Below are 20724 nucleotides of genomic sequence, written 5' to 3' on the forward strand. Positions count from 1 at the left end.
TCACACAGTAGCCTTTGGGCTAATCATCCAAGCAGATTCAGATGGCATCCAGTATCACCGCAGAGTATCACATTGGAAGACAACACCAGATATGGCCAAAACACTTGAGAAGCTTGTATTTTACTCAAAATACTGCTAAGTACCAGCTTTCCTATGAAAACTTCCTTCTTTTGCCCACTTCGCCCATGAGATGTGTACTCATTCCCTCCAATGAAAAGCTCATGTTCCCTTCATACCTGGACTCCAGTGCATTCCTTGTTTGTGTGGTTCCTCATCAGGATTCTCCCAAGATGGTTAGGCTAAGAAGTCCTCAAGGGCTCTCACCCCTCCTACACAGGCCACCTCCATGACATTGTCTTTTATACTCTTCCCTTTCACATTTCAAGCCAAAAATAAATAGATAAATAAAACACTGTGTGTATTTAGCAGAGCCCTAGATTTCTAAGCCAAAATAGCCCTTCAATGATTCAAGCCCTGGCTTTCCATTTACAATCTAGAAAAGCTTGAAAACTTTTTCTCTCAGTTTGCACATCGAGAAAATAGAGATCAGAACACAAAATTTGGAGGTTTGGAAGGACTTGAGAAATAGAAAAGGCTAAACTGGGGTTTTTTTTTTACAAGTATAATGCAATCGATGAGCTATTGTTGTTGTGAATTACTATGATTATCATATTGCAGTTACCGTGGGGTCCCCAAGAAGCTCTATGCATCAGTGCAAAGGCACATAGAAACATAGCTAAGATCTTATTTCACATGCTTTTTTCTAAAATGCTCAAAGGCAAGACAGACCCATGCTGGACTCTAGAATTCTCCACCAACTAGCACCATTGTCAGTGTTTGTAAGCCACTGGCAAATGCCAGTGTAACCCACATTTGAGCAAGTAATTGAATATTAGAGATGGCACCCTGCTGGTGTCCAGAATGTTTATCCAGAGAGTGAATTGCTAATGGCCCATACCATCTGGTAAGACAATGCTCAGCAACTATAAGTAATGTCATGGGGAAGCCATTCTTTTCCCCACATGAGCCCTCTAGTCATTCAGGCTTATCATTGAGCAGAGTCACATGTCAATTGTATTATTGCAAAAGCAGGACCCTATTTTAAGCCCCCTTTCTAGTAATGACCACTTTTATCCTTTTATTCATTCATCTTAGTATCCGAGAAACAGTTACCTGCTTAACTTTTTACTGTTTTTGTTGTTGATGTGGGATTTTTTGTTTGTTTGTTTGGCCAGTCCTAGGGCTTGAACTCAAGGCCTGGGCATTGTCCATGAGCTTCTTTTTGCTCAAGGTATCACTCTGCCATTTGAGCCACACTGCCACTTCTGGCTTTTCTGTTTATGTGGTACTGAGGAATTGAACCCAGAGCTTCATGCTAGGCAAGCACTCTACCACTGAGCCCCTCTGCTTAACTTTAAAATGTTTAATCAACTTACAATTATATCTAAGTTACCTGCAATTAGTGGCTACCATATTGAACAGTACAGTTCAGGTCAGTCTTAAGAAATCCCAACTGGGGCACAGTTACCTAAATCCATAGCCTGCTCCTTAGCAGAAACTTCATTCATTTGACTATATTTTCTGTCTTATTTTGCTTTCTGGATTCATCTCTCAAAGGCCTCATCTGGAATCTGTCTTAAGTTCTTCCTATTGGAAGACCCATTCACAGGAATGTTTTTTTAAAGATGTCTATTGTTTCCAAGATGGAGATGAAATTGAAGGGCACAAAAGTACCACTGTGGGGAGTAACAAGGAAGTTTATGCAGCATTTGCTCACACAGGGTACACTTGCCTTGTCTGAGGACAGAGCAGGGAATATGTTGTTTCTTTCATAGAGGAACTGATGACTGAGATTTTGTTCTCAGCTACAACAGTCAATTGGCATTTCATGGACCAAATTATCATAGGCCAGAATCACCAGGCAAGCATATGGCCATGCTGCCGCTTAGAAATAAATCATAGGGAGAAAGCTTTTGTTTCTTCTGAACCATTCTGCTCCAATGGGACCCATCCTCATCATCAATGAGCAAAGCTCAAATGGAATTACTAGAGAGATTTCAAACATGTCCTATGTTCTTTTAGTAAATGGTAAAGCAAACATGACATCCTAGTGAGTATATCAGGTTAAAACAAGCCTGGCATAAAGAGTCACTTAAACTTAATTAGTTCTCAAAATTAGCATTATGGCCAGGAACTGGTGGCTCACACCAGTAATCCTAGCTATTTAAGAGGCTGAGATCTGAGGATTGCAGTTTCAAAGCCAGCCCAGGCAGGAAAGGCTATGAAACTCATCCCCAGTTAGCACCTAAAAACTGGAAGTGGAACTGTGGCTCTAAGTGGTAGAACACTAGCCTTGAGGAAAAAAAAAACACAGAAAAAAAAACACAGGTCCAGTGCCCAGGCCTGGATTTCAAGTCCCATGACCAACCAAAAAAAAAAGTAGCATTCTGTATGGTAACAGCAAATTATGCCGATAGAAGAATATGGTGAACAAGCTAATGAACCAACTGGAAATTTTATAAGACATAGGTAGTGCTCAGATTTTTTTCTTCATTTTGCATAAATGCTTGATCTTTTACTATCAGACATAGGTAAATCACCAAGAAAGACTACACATAAGAGTGGCAGAGACCACCTAGAATGCAATGAAGAAGGTTTGAGTATTCCAGTTTCTTAACAGTGTTAAAATAACAGCATCAAAACCCAGAACACTAAGTATAACCTATGTAGCTATGTTCAAAGCAAGAAAAACAAAGGGCAAACCTACTTTCTGAGTTCAATAACATGAGCTGATAGAAAATTCATGTTTTTCTCAAGCTGCTTTTGTGGTTTCTGGGGTGTGTCTGTGTGTGTACGTGTGTGTCACTGAAAAATATCTTTGGGCTAAAATACCTAGAAGGAATATTGTTAAGACAGAAATAAAACCAAGATAGGAGAAAGATTTAGAAGACAGCATCTAGTTCTCCTCTGTGATTGAACTAGTCAAAGGGCAAGGATGGAGGGAAGAGGCACAGCTCTGGTTCGGACTGTTCACTGAATCTGTGGCATAAAATCTCCCACCAGAGCCCATTTCATGATAACAGGATAGCAGAGAAATGCACACAGTATGCTTCTCCAAGCCAGCCAGAGCAGCTCCCGGCATATCCCTACCTGCTAGGAGGGGAATTATGCTTTTGATACCAAAGCAAATAATTTATCACAAAATTGTCATTCTGCTGTGCTGGGAGATTTCAAGAAAGGTGCTGGAAGTGACAATTGGTTCAGTCATTACTACTCAAAAGAGGAAATGAATTCTAAATACTCCATGCCAGTACCCCTGAGGTCAACTAGGGTAAAACTCTAAAGTTCACTAGGAGGTTTTTGTGAATAATTAGGAAAAACAGTAATCACCAGAAACCAACTTGGATTTGTTGCGGAAAAATTGGCATGCCAGATACCTTCCTAGGCCTTGTTTTTAACTAGTATGGATAGTGAGTCTAGTAATAATCATAATAAAAATATTGAGAATAGTAGTAGTAATAATAATAGAGTATAGTAAGTAATAATAATAAAAATAATGAGTATATTAAATCTAGGCTTCAGCAAGGTATAAGGAAGTCTACACCAAGAGTTGCCAAAGTATGGTTTCTACAGTAAATCTAGTCTGCCACTTGTTGAGTATTTTTTATTCTCACAAACTAACTTGTTTACAAATTACCTACGTTGCCTGATGCTGATGTAGCAGTTGAATAATGGCAACAACTCAGAAATCCTGGACTGTTTACTCTCTGATCTGGTACTAGGGAGAGTTTCTGACACCTGGTCTGTCATAGAGAAGGTTGGATGATAGTTCAAAATAAACCATGTGGGCTCATAGCCACAGGCATAGCCCTATCAAATGTCTTTAATTCATGAACTAATGATATTCAGGAGAAAGATGTTCAGTTACAGATTCCTGAGTTCTGTCCCAACTCTAGCTTGCACAATCTTTTATTTCCAACTCTGTGGACGAGAGCTTTGATTTTATACATAAACTGATTTTTTGCAAACATCGTAAAACTCAAGTGATCAGTGCACCACCTTGCATGGTTGGAGTTCAAGTAAATAGACACACAAAGGCAGTTGGGGAAGAGTAGAAACAGTTTAAGGACATAATGTTTAGATTTGTGGGGAAAGAATAAGTGGGTCAAAAATGAGAGCTGCATTTAAATATTAAAAGTCATATCCTCTAGAAGAGGAATTAAACTGGTTTCTAAAAAGTACATGGAATTGGTAGCTAAACATATTTCAGTTTAACAGGAGAGCAAAACACAGTAGGTGGTGAGATCCTTCTCATTGATGAAATACAAATCCAGGACTCTTGGGAAGGCTAAAGGAATTGGGCCTGACTAGTATAACTATCTCAGAATATGTGCTGCTCTCTGTGTGTTTTCTCATGCTGGTTTTAAGCTGTGAGCCTTCAGATCTCAGTCTCCTGAGGCTCTACAATTATTAAGTGTGAGCCACCATTACATGGCTATTGCAAATGTTCTTTTTCTTGTATTGGGAAAATTATTGAATGGGACCAGCTACCTTACTCTCAAAAGTATAATTGCTATTGTTAATGATTCTCTTGTTGCAGTCAAGTTAGCCAGTCCAACAGAAAATGCAGATCCCTTCCCCAGATACCTTTGCTGAATATGTCTGTGTGCATACAAATGCCACCAAAGGTATTTTATTCTTACTCTTGTCACTTAAAACAGCAGTTAAAAGGGACTCAAATATTGTGTTTTAAAGTACAATTTGAGTTAAGATACATCAGTTTATATAGGTATTGTAGGGAAAACTGAGAACACAACCTCTGTAATTTCAAAGGGAAAGAAATTGGCTACTACTCACTCAAGTCCACAAGTCATGTTGTGCTTGATCATCTGATTTGTGTAGAGGGCTCAGACTTACAAAAGGTTCATGTGTCACTGGTATTGCCAGAGACAGCAATGACTTCTCACTTTTTCTTTTTATTAATTGTCCCCTTGTGAGGTTTTTTGGGTTTTTTGTTTTATTTATTATTTTTGTCGGTCATGGGGCTTGAACTCTAGGCTTGGGCCCTCCGCTCTTCAGCTCAAGGCAAGCACTCTACTGCTTGAGCCACAGTGCCACTTCTGGTTTTCTAGCGCTTTATTGGAGATAAGAGTCTCATGGACTTTTGTGCCCAGGCTGGCTTTGAACCGTTATCCTCAGATCTCAGCCTCCTGAGTAGCGAGAATTACAGGCATGAGACACCAGAGTGGCCCCCTTGTGAGTTTTTAAAACCAGTATCTAGACCAATGATTCTTAGTTGAGTTCCAACCCAACCCAAGTTTAATTACAAGATGGTCTATACAAGAGGCAATTATACATATATACAATTACATATATATATATATATTTATACGTATATGTGCCCCCAAATATATTTTCCAACCTTCTAGTTAAAAGCAGAAAAGTCAAAGCTGAGAGGAGCTAACACACAAGTGCCACCTCCCCCTACCATTTATATAACCAGAGTCTCTAGCCTTTGACTAATTGAAGAACTTGCTCCAGAGTTCCAATTTCTTCTTCATGCTCAAACCTCTGGTACACGCTGGACAGAGAAGATAAAATAAGAGAGTTAAAGACCTGGAAAAAAAAAACCTTTTGGCACACCATGGTTGTCTCTAGTACTTTCAAGGGAAAATTCTCAAAATACTACATTTTCCCTGCCTTTGAAAAGAAGATATATTCCAGAGTAACTGAGAAGAGGCGGGCAATGTAATCCAGGCTTTCACCAAGCTAACATCCAGACTGCTAGTGACTGTGATGTCTATACAAAAATACATTCTGTAGCTTCCTGAGACCCATGTCCATTTGCAGGCTGGGATTTGGAGAAACAAATATTCAGTTGAAGCATTAGCCCTAGTGCCAAAAAGAGGTGAGAGGCGAGAAGGCATCTTGTTAAAAAATTAAAACAAAAATGTCACTGGATTTCTAAATACCATAGAAAAGTTTTAAAATCACATGGCAAGATTGGTGACATCTCTTTGATTTTTTATACTTTCTCCATTTGAACTCCTTACAGAAGCTTTATGAATTCTACAACTGGAATTTTAAAAAAACTCTTTCATTTAATATTTCAATTTAAAAATCTAATTAATGATCTCTTTAAATGATCACTTTCAATAAAGTCATAGCTTTCAAATTGACCTTCTCCATTTCATATTCATACAAGATTGTATTTGAAAAGAATTATAAATTTGTATAGAAGAAATTCAAGATAGGCCAAAATCTGGGAGGAGTTTTTTCAATTTGCAAAAATACTTGTGGTCATTACACACACACACACACACACACACACACACACACACACACACACAATTTCTGAGAAATTTTTTAACAGATTTCAGTGGCATTTGGGATATGTGTGTGTATGTGTCCTATGGATTTTACTGATGCTGCTTTAAAGTGGTGAGTTTCAAGTTGATAGATCACAGCCTGATTCTGTAGAAATGCTTAGATTCAGGCTCTCGCTCTGTGCTCTCTACTTTAGACTGCCAGCTCTAAAGACAAAGCTTTTGAACTTGGATAAGCATTCCTACATCCATTACTTGTTCCATGCCCCTGTGCCATACTGAAGCGTTCTCTTCTTTCTTTAAACTTTTTATTATGAAAATGTTCAAGCATAAACAAAAGTAGATAAAATCATAACATGAATCCTCTTCTACCCATCATTCATCTACCACCAGAACCAGCACACAGCTCATTTCTTTTATCTTTAACCTCTCACCTCCATATTTATTTTAAAGCAAATCCTATAATCTATAAATATACTGGACCATATTTGTAAAAATTAAGGTTATTTTTAAACAATTAACTACAATTAGATCATTAAAACAGTATGTTATTGTAATATCACCTAACATCAAGTCAATTATATTTATAGTAACTTGATTGTTTATTAAGTGTTTATTATCTATTTCTCTCCATTATACTTGATTGACAGATCTTTTTAAGTCTTAAGAGTAAATAGGTTTCCTTTTCTCTGTTTTTCCCTTGAAAAACTATTTAAGAAACAAGTTGTCTTCATGTAGACATTTTTCCCAAGTCTGTATTTTGTGGAAAACAACTCCATGGAATTATTTTAAATCTTCCTTTGTCTCTTGCATTTCTTGTTTGCTAATAGTTGAACTAGAGGTTTGATCAGATTCACAATTTCCCCCCAGTATTTGATTAATAAGAGTTTCTTACTGGCGGAGTTATATCCTTCCCTCTAGAAGTGTGAAAGGACTAATTGTCTAATTCATGATTTGTTTTCTGGCCAAAATGCTCAAATACATGAATTTGTTAGCAGTTAAAAATGGTTACAAATACTTCTTGTTTGTTTGTTACCTGGATATTTCCCTAAAGAGAATTTTTCTTGCATCATTATCCAGAGGTAATGATTTTGTTTGAAGGCATGATAAATGACTGATTATCTTGGTTTATCAGCCCTCAAAAATATTGACCTTTCCCAGTAACTTCTAAAGTGACCAGTGAATTGTTTATGTCATTATAACTTTATGGAAGTAAACACATTTGATCTCTTTAATCCCTTGTGCATATTATCCGTTTTTATTTTTTGCAAATGCCCCATATTTGTGAGATGTTGACAGAGACAAGAAAAAGAACTTCAGGGGGAATTCCAGCAGCTTCCTGCTCAGCTGATCAAGAACACCTGTCCTTTTATAGATTACTTTCTAGAATAAGAACACTTTTTCATCCCATTTGGACTCCTCCAAAAGTAGTGATCAGAGTTCAGATCTCACACAGGGCATAGTGATGCCCACATTGGGGATGGAAGAGGCTGGACAGCCCATGGAAATGCAGCCACTCTGATACATGGGTCCTTGATGGAAAGCCATCATGATATATCAGGTCTTTGGATTCTAGGACTCACAACATTGTGTCTTAAAAAGGCTAAGCTATGACATCTTCCTTCTTATTACTCTTTTAACTATTGTTTTATTTGTTTTGATGATTGAACTCAGGGTTTCACACATGTTATAAACGTGCTCTATCACTGAGCTACAGACCCAGCTACAGTTATTCCTGAGAATTACATTAGGCACTATCTAACACCTTGACAAGGCAACTAAACAGTTTCAAGAACCAGATACCCATTTAAGCAGAATACTTCTATGCTTTATAATACCTTGTGGGTTGTATAGTAAGGTTTCTCTGGATTAGAACTGTAGTCCATGCAGTTCAACACAGTGTACACTTCCTGTAGAGAGGAACATTGAGGTGTAGCAGAAAAAGCACTTTAGAAATAAGACATCTTGATTTGCAAAGTTGGTCAAGCAGAGAGGTGGGGAGAAGAGAGGGATGAAAAAGATGAGTTAAAAATAATTTTGTTTGTCTACAGACAGGTTAAAAATTTTCCCAGGAAAGCGTTAAACCCCTTGATAGCTATCTTACAACTGTTGAATTTTTTTTCTAACCCCATTAACTAAACTTTTTCCTCCTGGTCAGAGGTATTTAATAAGCATAATATCATAGGCATGTTTCAAGTAGATTAGCTGCAGTAGCAATGTGTATAATGGCCAAATGCTCGCCCACCATTAGCTATCTGATTCCATCCCAGTTCTGATTACCCCATATGGTTCAGTGAGAAAGTGGGAATGGGCTGGAAAGATTTTTGTTCCTGCTCAAGGTAACATTTACATAACAGGATGGAAAAAAAATGTTACTCTTGATTAAAAAAAAATTATCCTTACGTAACTATACAAAGAGTTTTCAATTCACCCTGTCTCCATTCGTGAGTTCCGTACATCTTCATCAATGTCACCGCTTTCATCATTCTCCACAATCGCTCCCAGCCCAATCCTTCCCCTCAATTTTCCTGCTACCATTTGTTTATATATACTCCCTCCACTCATCTTTCCCCCCTCTGTTTGACTTCACACACAACAACAACAACAACAACAACACATGTTCCTGGTTTTCATTTTGTTAAACTCAAAAGTTAATTATCAAAGGAGTTACACAATTGGAATCCTCCCCTACATATACCATATATTGATTAATATACTTGTATATGAACGCATATGCATAAGACTCTGTATAGGGGGCGCATGAGTGCCAATCCTGGGCCTTGAAGTCAGGACCTGGGCACTATCCTGAGCTTTTTTGCTCAAGGCTGGTAAGCACCTCTGGCTTTTAGGTGGTTGAGTCTCATAGACTTTTCTGTCAGGGCTGGCTTTTTACCATGATCCTCAGGTCTTAGCCTCCTAAGTAACTAGAATTACCAGCCCCTGGCTTTCTTTACATATAGTTTATAATTTAGATTTAACTTCCACATATAAGAGGAAACATGCATCCTTTATCTCTCCGATCCTGACTTAGTTCACTTAAAAAATGTTTGTTTGTTTGTTTGTTTCAGTTAAGTCCATCTATCTCCCTGCAAATGACTCTTTTAAAGAAACAATCGACTAAATAAAAATTGTGATGGAGGGGCTGGGAAGGTGGCTCAGTGGTAGAGTGCTTGCCTTACATTCATGAGAGCCTGGGTTCCATTCCTCAGCACCGCATAAGCAGAAAAAGCCAGAAGTGGTACTATGGCTCAAGTGGTAGAGTGCTACCCTTGAGCTGAAGAGCTGAAGGACAGTGCCCAGGCCCAGAGTTCAGGCCCCACGACCGACCCCGCCAAAAAAAATTGTGACTGAATCTACATGAAGGCAAAAGTACCATAAAGAATGAATAACAAGTACCAGTGAAATGTCTACATACTTGTTCCTATAACATGAAACACCCAAATGGGAAGCAAAATTTAATATTAGCCAAGGTTTAACAGACCTCCTCATGTACAAAATTCTTACAGTAAACATAAATCTTAGATCAGCCAAATTTTTTTGTGGAGGACCAGGTAGGAATTATTTTAGAACTCGCAGGCCACTGCTGAACTCTGCCATCAGTGTGAAAGAAGCCATAGACAATACATAAACAAATGGACATGACTGTATTCCAACACAAGGTATTTGTAAATTTATTTACAGAAACAAGCAGCAGGCCAAATTTGGTGAGCAATGTCTAGTACACAGATCTCTGATGTAAATGAATGAGGATAGATTAACTTGCTTTCATCTGAGAAACTGGTACTTAGTTTCCAGTCTTAGGTGAGAGGTGCACATGACAGAATATTTTTGTAAATCAACAACTACAAATAGAGGCCAAAAGCTCACATGTCTACTATGCGAAAAATTTCAGTTACAAAAACAACATGGTTGTATATAAAATGTTTGGAAGTCGGGGACTTTACTTTGTCTCTAATGGCTATCTTGTCTCTAATGATCATCACATAAAAATATTTCCTGTTGCCATCTCCTTGATTCTTTTGTGAAATCTCACTAGTTTTCAATGTTAGAAAATCGTCAAAAAAAAACTTTTGGGGAAGTGGCACTGTGGCTCCAGTGGTAGAGCACTAGCCTTGAGCAGAAGAGCTGAGAGACAGTGCTCAGGCCCAGAGTTCAAGCCCCACACCTGACAAAACAAAGTCATCAAAAAATTTAAAGACAATATGTAGGAAAATGGAAACAATCAAATCTCAGGGCATCCGAAAAGTAGGTCCTAAAATGAAGGCCTGTTTGGTGCTCCATAAGTGTTTGTTAGAAGAAAAGAGAAGAGAAAGAAGAGAAAAACAAGAAGAAGAAAGCTTGAGAGGAAGGAAAAATAGTTAAAAAAAATAATAGGAAGAGGTACAAGTTGCTGAAACCATCCCTTAAACACGGGATTCCAAACTCTAGTCTTCTTACTTGGTACCATCAATAGGCTGATAGTGAACTATATGTTTGAAAATATACTTATAAGGTAATTTTTGCAAAGAAAAGGAAATAGAGACCAAGAGCCTAAGAGGAGAAATCTAGAGCTACTCTTCATCCTTTGCTGCCGCACGTCTACTCTACAGTTCTCTGTGTAAAATCATGTAGAGAGTATAGTGAAAGTTCAGAGCTTAGTCCTAATTTAATGGGTCCAGTGAGGTGCAGAGCTCCATGGTTTTTTTTTTTTTTTTCAAACACCGTATGTTTTTCTAAGGCTGTAAAGGTGAAGGATGCATGTTAATACTAGGATGCCATTTGAATTTAGGAAGAGTAGATTTTTTCAGAATTGCTTTAGACCCCATTCAATACATCTCAAGTAAGGTATAAGTTGTTCAAATTGAATTATCCAGGAAGTCAGTACAATGACATTTACCTAAACTACCGACCACTCTTGTTATGGTGTAGATTAGGGGTTGGCCAATTACAAACCCATTGCCAGCTTTTGTGTGACCTATTTGGCAAATAGCCAGCACATGCCTACCACTGGTTTTCATATTTTTTAAGAAGGCTGAAATAAAAATCCATCAGAATACTATGAATGACATGTGAAAAAATATATGAAATTCAAAGTTCAAAGTCTATAAATAATGTTTTCCTGGAACACAGCCAAGCTTGTTCACTTATGCGTTCTTTATAGGTGTTTTCACCCTACAGTTGCTGAGTTGGATAATTCTAATAGGGATCATATGGCTCACAAAGACCAAAATATTAAATGTCTAGAACAGGGAACATTGGCTGACCCCTGTCTTAAGAGATTGTGAACCTTTTTATTTGGAAATACTAAAAAATATTACAGTCTCTAAAGGTCCTTAAATTATCACACTGACTCATGTTCTTCCAACTTCCATGTAACTTGTTAACCTGGGAAGTCTTTCGAAGTCTGTCAACCTCCTCCTTTTCAGGATAACAGCCTTAAAATACATAAAACAAAATGTGGAAGACTTAAGGAAAATTTAAACTCACTAATCAAATATTTTAAAAACAAACTTGAGATATAGTGATGCACTAGCTTCTTTATTAAAACATTAAATAACAAAATGTAACAGCAGGTTTAATAACGATCATAACTCTAAAGCAATCTTGAATATTAAAAAATATGTCGACACATCAACAACTGTAATACAATATGAAATATCTGTGTTTTCGCTGAGTGAGAAAGTCAGAGCAATGTGAATACCACAGTAATGATTTGCCTACATTCAAAGTAAAAGGAAATGCTACATTTAAGTTTTTTCAAAATATACATATGTTGTTGTTGTTGTTGTTTATCAAGCTCAAAGATTTCTGGAATTTCATCCATTTGCCAAAGAATCTATGGACTCTAGGCTGAAAATACCTAAGAGGCTCTGCCATTTCTAGGCCTATGTAATCTTCCATTGAGCCTCTGCTTTCCCCCAGAAGGCAGGGAAGGGAAAGCTAGCACAGAGACCTGTTCTAAGTGTGGAAGTGCTATATAAGACCCAGTTGTCCACAGACCATTAATCAGAACTCTGGCTTCTGTTCCCACTAACTCAAGGAAGCTCAGGAAGAGAGTCCAGTTCTGTTTTCAGGCAGGAAATGAGGCTATTTGGCAAATAGCCAGCCATGTGCCTACCACAACCTCCCCCACAAAAGCACTACACAGAAGACTATCCGAGTCTGTGTTAGTCAACTCAGGCTGCCATAACAAACTGCCACATCCTGGGGAAATGTAGAAATGTAGAAATGTAGCTGAAATGAAGCTGAAACTCCCAGTGGAGTCTCTCCCCGGTTGATTATGTTCTTTTGGTGTTCTCTGTATTCTCACATGAAGAAAGAGAGAGAGAGAGAAAAGAAAGAGAGAGAAAGGAAAGAAAAGAGAAGGAGAGAAGCAGGGGAAGGGATATTATCACATTGAAGAAAGGCATTTTCAACTAATAATTTGTGGGGAATATAGCTGAATCCATCGCAGGAGCCATATTGAATTCTTGAAGACTTAGAAAAAGGAGAAAGTTTTGTTCAGTCTTCCTAGGTGTTTGATCCCAGTATGGTAAACAGCTCCACATTTGTCCACTTTCTTGTTTTTATCCTGAAGCCACAGCACATTACATTAATTGATTTGTCTTATTAATTCAGTAAGCTGCTTCGAGGATGCAGTGCTTAGCTCTGCTTGCATGTTGGGGTCCTTTCTTGGGTTGTTGAAAGAAAGCTTCAAGACACAAGGCACTCTGATGTTTTCACAACTTCTGAAAAACTTTGGGCAGTGGTGAAGATTTGCCAGGTTTGGAATGACTTCAAACTCTCGTTTCCCATCGTATCATAATCTAATTCACACTTCCTAGTACAGTAAGAAAATACTGAGAAGTTTACATATTATATAGAATATTTGCTCATGGAAAGTTGATGTTGTATTTTTGTACTTATTTTAAATGATAACCCATGCTATTACATGTCATAGCCTCCAAAATTGCCAAAAGAAATCCTTTATGTGACAATGGCTATTCTAGCCAGACATGATGAAATGTGGAATGCAAAAACACTTTTTTTTGCTAGTCCTGGGGCTTGAATTCAGGACCTGGGTGCTGTCCCTGTGCCTCCTAGTACTCAAGGCTAGCACTCTACCACTTGGGCCACAGCACCAGTTCCATCTTTTCTTGAGTAGTTTATTGGAGATGAGTCTCACAGACTTTCCAGCCTGGGCTGGCTTTGAGCTATAATCCTCAGATCTCAGCCTTTTGAGTGGCTAGGATTATAAGTGTAAGCCACCAGTGCCCAGGTACATAAATACTGTGTGTGTGTGTGTGTGTGTGTGTGTGTGTGTGTGTGTGTGTGTGTGTGTGTTCAGAAAACTCAACTAAGTAAAAACATTCTATCAACATGAAGGGATGGCGGGATCAATATTTATAACAGTAATCTTACAAATATTGAAATTTCAATGAGGACTTTTAACAAAGGAATTCTTAGACATATTTTTAGTTTCCTTTACCCCAAATCCTTTGGATATACAGATGGGGGCATGATATATATCTTTAATGAGATGTATCTTGATAAAGATAAATAGGTTATTTCTGGGAAGCCACATGGGAGAGATTCTAAAGCAAGGAAGGAAGGTGTTTTGAACAATTATTAGCAATTTAGATGCTCGGGTTGAGGAGCATTTGAAATTCACATTATTATGGAATGAATAGCATTTTAAAGAAAAAGTTAAAACAGTCTTATCTGTTCACAAAGTTACCATGTATAAATGCTTTGTTTTGCCTCTTTGCCGAGGATCCATTGGACAATAGGTTTCTGTCAAATCTAAAAATGTTCAAAAGTTTAAAATGCTTATCCAACAAAAGGACTGACATATTGAGCCCACAAAGCATCTCAGACCTTGGCATGGGTTTAATAGGAATACATATTCATGACCTAATGCCCATTTAAGCTTGAAACAAAGTTTGGAAATAATTAATATGATTTTAAGCTCTTCTGTGATGTGTTGTATTCAAACCTGACACACACCAAAGATTGAATTAGTATTAGGTACAAAAGTTCATTTTCCCAAGATTTGACTTTTAATAGATTTTCCAATATTCATACTGCAAGAATGGATGACTCTTAAAAGATATTCCTTCAGGCCTGCTTCTGATAGACCCATAACTTCACAAATATCTTCCTTGACTCAGCCAAAACACAGGAACCTACTGGAAATTCATACATCCAAAGATGCATGTATTCATTTGAATGTTTCATTTTTTATTCATGCAAAGTACATTAATTTATTCAGTAAATATTCCTTGAATACCTACTACACTCAAGATTTTTCCAATTCATTTATTTTCCCACATATTACCCATGAATTCCTGGAATACATTCCCTGGGGAAATAATTCAAACAATGGTGATCATCTGCAGGAGAAAACTCCCAATGTGTTTGCCTCCAGCAGAGCTAACTAGACCTCAGGTCAGCCAAACACTGGTAGGTACACAGGCTAAAGTCTCTGTGTCCATTTTTTTCAACTTTAAGGGGCTCTATTGGAGAACAAAAAAGAACCAGGCACTGGTGGCTCACACTTATAATCCTAGCTACTCAGGAGGTTGAGATCTGAGGATTGAAGTTCATAGCTAGACAGGGATGGCAAATCCATGAGACTCTTATCTCCAATTAACCACCAGAAAACAAGAAGTGGTGCTGTGGCTCAAAGTGGTAGAGTACTAGTGTTGAGCTGAAGAGCTCAGAGACAGTGTCTAGGCCCAGAGTTCAAGCCCCATGACTGACAAAAAAAAAGAGAGAAAGGAAGGAAGGAAGGAAGCAAGGAAGGAAGGAAGGAAGGAAGGAAGGAAAGAAGGAAAGAAGGAAGGAAGGAAAGAAAAAAAGAAAAATATACAACAGTCTTATTTGAGAAATGAACTCTTAAATATTCACTGTAAAGAAAAAGAATTGACAACTGACAGAGAATCTAGGGCCTTTTTCTAGATATATACATATGGATCTCTGTCAAATGTATAAACACATACACATGTACCTACAGAAATATTTTGGGACTGTTTTGTTGTTCTTGTTTATAATAGTAACACCACTCTATGGTTTTCTCTGTTTTCCTAATAGTACACCATGCAAATTGTTCCATGCTAGTGTATTTCTTGAGCTTTTTTCTTTTTTTTTTTCTTCTTCTTTTTTTTTTTTTTGTCAGTCATGGAGCTTGAACTCTGGGCCTGGACACTATCCCTCAGCTCTTTAGCTTGAGGCTAGCGCTCTACCACTTGAGCCACAGTGCCACTTCCGGTTTTCTGAGTAGTTTATTGGAGAAAAGGAGATAAGAGTCTCACAAACTTTTCTTGCCCGGGCTGGCTTTGAACCTGATCCTCAGATCTCAGCCTCCTGGGTAGCTAAGATTATAGGCATATGCCACTGGCACCCGGCTTATTTTTTTTTTAACTCTTAAGAAGCACTTCATAGTATGTGATATTTGCTCACTGTGTGAGACCACTGCCCCTCCCACTCTGAAGCAATGCTTTGTCCACAAATCCCCCACAGATTCGTTCTTCACCATTTGTCTTTGTTTTCCATTTTAATGATACTAGAATGAATATTTGCCATACATTTATTCATTCCTTAGATACTTATCGGCACATTATATCATCAAGTTTTCTTCTAGATCCTGAGAAAAGCATCTGTAGATCTGTAGCTACTTGCTAATAGAGAAATGGGTGACAACCAAAACTCAAACCACAATAAGAAGCACGACGGCAATGATGGGATGGGTATGAAAATTTAGATTAGAGGGGCTGGGAAGGTAGCTCAGTGGTAGAGCGCTTGCCTTGCATGTATGAGGGCCTGGGTTCGATTCCTCAGTACCACATAAGCAAAAAGAAAAAAGCCAGAAGTGGTGTTGTGGTTCAAGTGGTAGAGTGCTAGCCTTGAGCTGAAGAGCTGAGGGACAGCACTCAGGCCTAGAGTCCCACGACCAGACCCAAAAAAAAAAAAAAAAGAAAATTTAGATTAGATTGTCCTATGTGACCTCAAGGACAAAGTGATTCTTTCCTGAGTATATGAGACATTGGTCGTAAGAATACCTAACTAGGGGTCATTCTGGATAGAGGAAATAGCAAGTGTCAGGGCCTGAAGTAGACATATATCTCATAAATTTAAAGATGAGCAAGGAGAGAAGGGAGATGAATATGGCAGAAGCAAAGAGAATAAGGAATGAACGATTAGTGGGACAGGATAAGAAATGGAAGGAGAATGAGAATTAGGCAGATCTATGACACATTTTAGTCTTGAATTTTTACTCTAGTTGTGATGGTAGACCTGGGTGGGTATTGAGCAGAAACATGATATGATCTGACTTTCTTTAACAAAATCAACGTGGCTGCTTTGTTGAAAATAGACCACCAGGAGCCAAAGCACAGGGCCACTGCGATTAGGACATTATGATAAGAGTCTAGAGGAAGCAAGGTAATGCCCAGAACAGAGGGCTGGCAATATGTGTTTTTTAAAAAAGATTTAATAGCTGGTAATGTGTGTTTTTTAAAAAAGATTTAATAAGACACCCAACAGAAGGGAAAACCACTTTGAGATAATTACAGCATCCTAATCAATTAAAAAAAATTAACTCTCTTCACTTCAAAACCGTGGAAAATGTTACCAGTAGTACAATCTCCAGATGTCAGAGAAAGGCCAAAGTCAGCCTAGGAAATAAATCTTAATGTCTGAGATCACATCTTACACAAGGCAAACACCATTAAGGCAGGAGTTAATACTTATGTTAGGATCAAGGCCATGTTGTCATGAAGTGCTATCTTCGAAGGTGACTGACTGTTAGGGACTATGGTAAAAACCAGTCAAGCTGGGAGAAGAAAATCATGTTTTCTCTTGCAGCAGCTTCTATCAAAAGTGCTTTTCTTTTTAATCAATAAAAGGGATGGGACTGTGTTAGGCCAAAGACTAAGGAGGTTCCCTGGAGCAGAGATTTTCAGTAGCCAGCACAGGTGGTGAGAGAAGAGTCTAAGGGAGCAGCCAGCTGGGATCCTGCAGGGCTCATGGCCAGCCCTCAGGAGCTGATTTTTCATTAGGGCAGGGCAGCTCTGCTGGTCACTCACCAATCTAGTTAACTTCCTTAGGCTCTGAGTGGAGGCCATATCCCAACATCGCCCTGCTTCTCAAATAAGAGTGGTGTTACATTTTTCTTCCTTTCTACAAATCCAAGCAATTGAAGTGACTTCTCTCCATAGTCCCAAGGTTAAGTTCATAATCATGAGTATTCTCATTATTGAGAGGGTAGGGCCAGAATCAGAAAGCCAGAAGGTTCCGTGGCTTTGTTAAGCCTGTGCCAATCTATAAACAATAACTGTACTGAATCAAGAAACTGGGCATTGTATTTGCTGAGCCCTTGAAGATTTTTCTGTCTTCAATGAGAGGCACAGCAAGGTTGAGAAAAATTATTGTTTAATTCTTGGCCCCTGCTATTCTCTGCAGGCCTGGAAAGACTACCCAGGAACAGAGATTCTGTCCTGGTGTGGCCCGCTTTCATATCTAGGAATTTCATTTACCAGACTTGTTTACCTCCCTCTTTTATGCTATGTAAAGGCTCGGAGCTTTATCTGATGATCAACATGCGGACTGATTCCTAATCCCCAGGGATGAGCCTAGCTCCTGTCCCACCCTATCTCTGCCTCAAGGCTAATCTGAATGTTTGACATCAGAAGTTTATTTGTTTTTCTGGCCATCAGAAATATGTTCATCCAAAAAAAAAAAAAACATGTGTAAAAGGTTAAAAGGAAGACATCATGAGGTCATGGAATCTGTCCACCACTTCCTCACTGCAGTGCTACCCTAAAATGGCAGGCATCAAATGCCATCTATTTGCTAATCCTTAAGTAGATGAGCTAACACTTTTCAGCTGCTATAGTTCATAATTTTCTCCCCCCCTTCCCTTCCTCCCTCCCCACCCTCTCTCTCCTAACTTGTATTTCTCAGGTTTCAGTGTTTCCCATCTATTTGAATTATAGGAAGCACAAGTTGTCTGCCTTGTCTTTGAATCTTGTCCCCTCTTCAATTCCATTTAGCCTTAAGTTTTCAATCTGAGATTACAGAATGTCTTTTCTGGTAACAGCTGGAGTCTGGATGTATCTCGTATCAAAGAGTATAAGTTTGAAGGCCAGAGAACTATCACCTTAAAATCCATAGTAAAGAAGTTTCACACAATGATTCCCTCCATCAGAGAGATTTCCCTGTTCCACGTTAGGACAGATCATAAAGTCACTATCAAATCTTCTGTGGCTATCAGGGCAGATATTATCTCTGATAATCTCCAGGGTGGGGTTGTTTGTTTACTTTTACCATAGTGGGGTTTGAACTCAGGGCCTTGGTGCTAGCTAAGCAGGAGCTCTAGTACTTGAGCCCAAGCCTCCAACCCTTTTGCTGTAGTTATTTTTTTTAGGTAGGGTCTGATGCCGGGCACTGGCCTCAGACCACAATCCTCCTACTTTTGCCCCCTGCACAGCTGTGATGATAGGTGCATACTACCACATCTGGGAAGGTGGTCAAGAAAGGCCTTGCTAATACAAATGCTGTCCTCTAACAACAATCCTCCTGATCTCTGTTTCCTGATGGAAGAAGACTGCAGGCATGAACCAACATGCCTGGCTTCTGATGCACCTTTAGAAAGCAAGAACTGATCACATTTGTCCCCAAGACAAAGGAGTCTCACACCAGCAGCAGTTGTGATAGGATTCATTTCTACCCAGCAGATTTCACTGGCTGGATTCCTAAAATACAAGCATTAGCACAGCCTCCCAGTGGTTATTTCAGCTGTCAAGTGAGGATGAGAGTATAAATTCACTGCAATAAACACAGGAAAAGACTGTCTGACTGCTGGCTTGAAGAATTAGCTTTTAGAGAATCTATTATTCTAAAAATTTGTTCTTACAGAGTCCAAGAAAGAATGGAATTGAATAAAATGAGGTTCTCCCAGGGAGCCCTAATTTAGTTTTGTTGTTTGTTTGGAGGTTTTTGTTTGTTTGTTTTTCTGTGTCAGTCCTGGGGCTTGAACTCAGTGCCTAGGCACTGTCTCTGATCTTCTTTTGCTCAAAGCTGGCCCTCTACCACTTGAGCCACAGCTCCACTGGTAGCTTTTTTCGTCATTTATTGGCGATAAAAGTCTCATTGTCAGCCGGGCGCTGGTGGCTCACGCCTGTAATCCTAGCTACTCAGGAGGCTGAGATCTGAGGATCGCGGTTCAAAGCCAGCCCGGGCAGGAGAAACCGTGAGACTCCTATCTCCAATAAACCACCAGAAAACCGGAAGTGGCGCTGTAGCTCAAGTGGTAGAGCGCTCGCCTTGAGCTGAAGAGCTGAGGGACAGCGCCCAGGCCCAGAGTTCAAGCCCCACAACCGACAAAAAAAAAAAAAAAAAAAAAAAAAAAAGTCTCATTGTCTTTCCTACCTGGGATGAGTTCAAACCAAGATCCTAAGATCACAGCCTCACATGAGTAGCTAGGATTGCAACAGGAATGAGCCACCAGCAACTGGCTTCCTAATTTAGCTTTTAAGGATCCAGAGACTTCATCAATAAAGGTCTCACTTAGGATACAGAGACAGAAATGCAGAAACAAAAGTGGGAATTACACTGTTGGTAATAGAATGACCCCTGGCATCAGAAGGGATTTGATGTGAATCCTATTTCCACTACTTGTTAGATGCTGACCTTGGGCAAACCACTTAGCCTTTCTAAGTATGCATACTACCTCCATTTATTGAGACTGGCAAGACATGAAGTGATAACATTGTTGGATGATCAAATTAGCTAACCTATGAAAAGCATTTAGCACAATGCCAGATACAAAGTAAGCTCCTAAGAAATAGCATGCATCTTAATGATGATGAGGAGAATAATCAGGGACTCAGATTGAGGGATATGTACATTATTACTTCCCTCAAATGAATCTCCTCCATCCCTGGACTCAAAGAGTCAAGCCACGCTCATCTGGGCCTCCTTCATTTAAAGAATGTCCCTGGCTGCCCAGTCAACAAAGTAGAAGACTCTTAGAGTACTGGATAAGTAATTCACAACCTGTAGCTAGTTTCTTCCCACCTTTGATGTCTTGTTATATCTGTAGCAGTGTTCACAGAATTTTCTTAGTAGTCTTGCAGAGTAGAGAGTAAGCTGTTATGGAACAGAGTAATTCTCCATCTCCTGTTGTCCTCCAACAAAATAAGGAAGAGCATTCAGCCCTCTAGGAAAGCTCCAGATGAACCATGTTTGGGCCAGAAAATTTCAAATAGCCTGAGGATCAGGATGGGGAGTATGGAGAATGCTTGAGGGCTCAATGGACAGAGCTAAGATGAAGCAATTAGAACTCACAGCCCAAAAGCCAGGAAAGATGAAAGCCGGCATAAACAGGGTGACATAACCCAGACTTAACTCAGCTTTCTATCAGGAAGCTCCAGCAAGA

This window comes from Dipodomys merriami, unplaced genomic scaffold (assembly GCF_024711535.1).
Source record: "Dipodomys merriami isolate MVZ:Mamm:240054 unplaced genomic scaffold, mDipMer1.0.p SCAF_13, whole genome shotgun sequence".
Taxonomy (NCBI): domain Eukaryota; kingdom Metazoa; phylum Chordata; class Mammalia; order Rodentia; family Heteromyidae; genus Dipodomys; species Dipodomys merriami.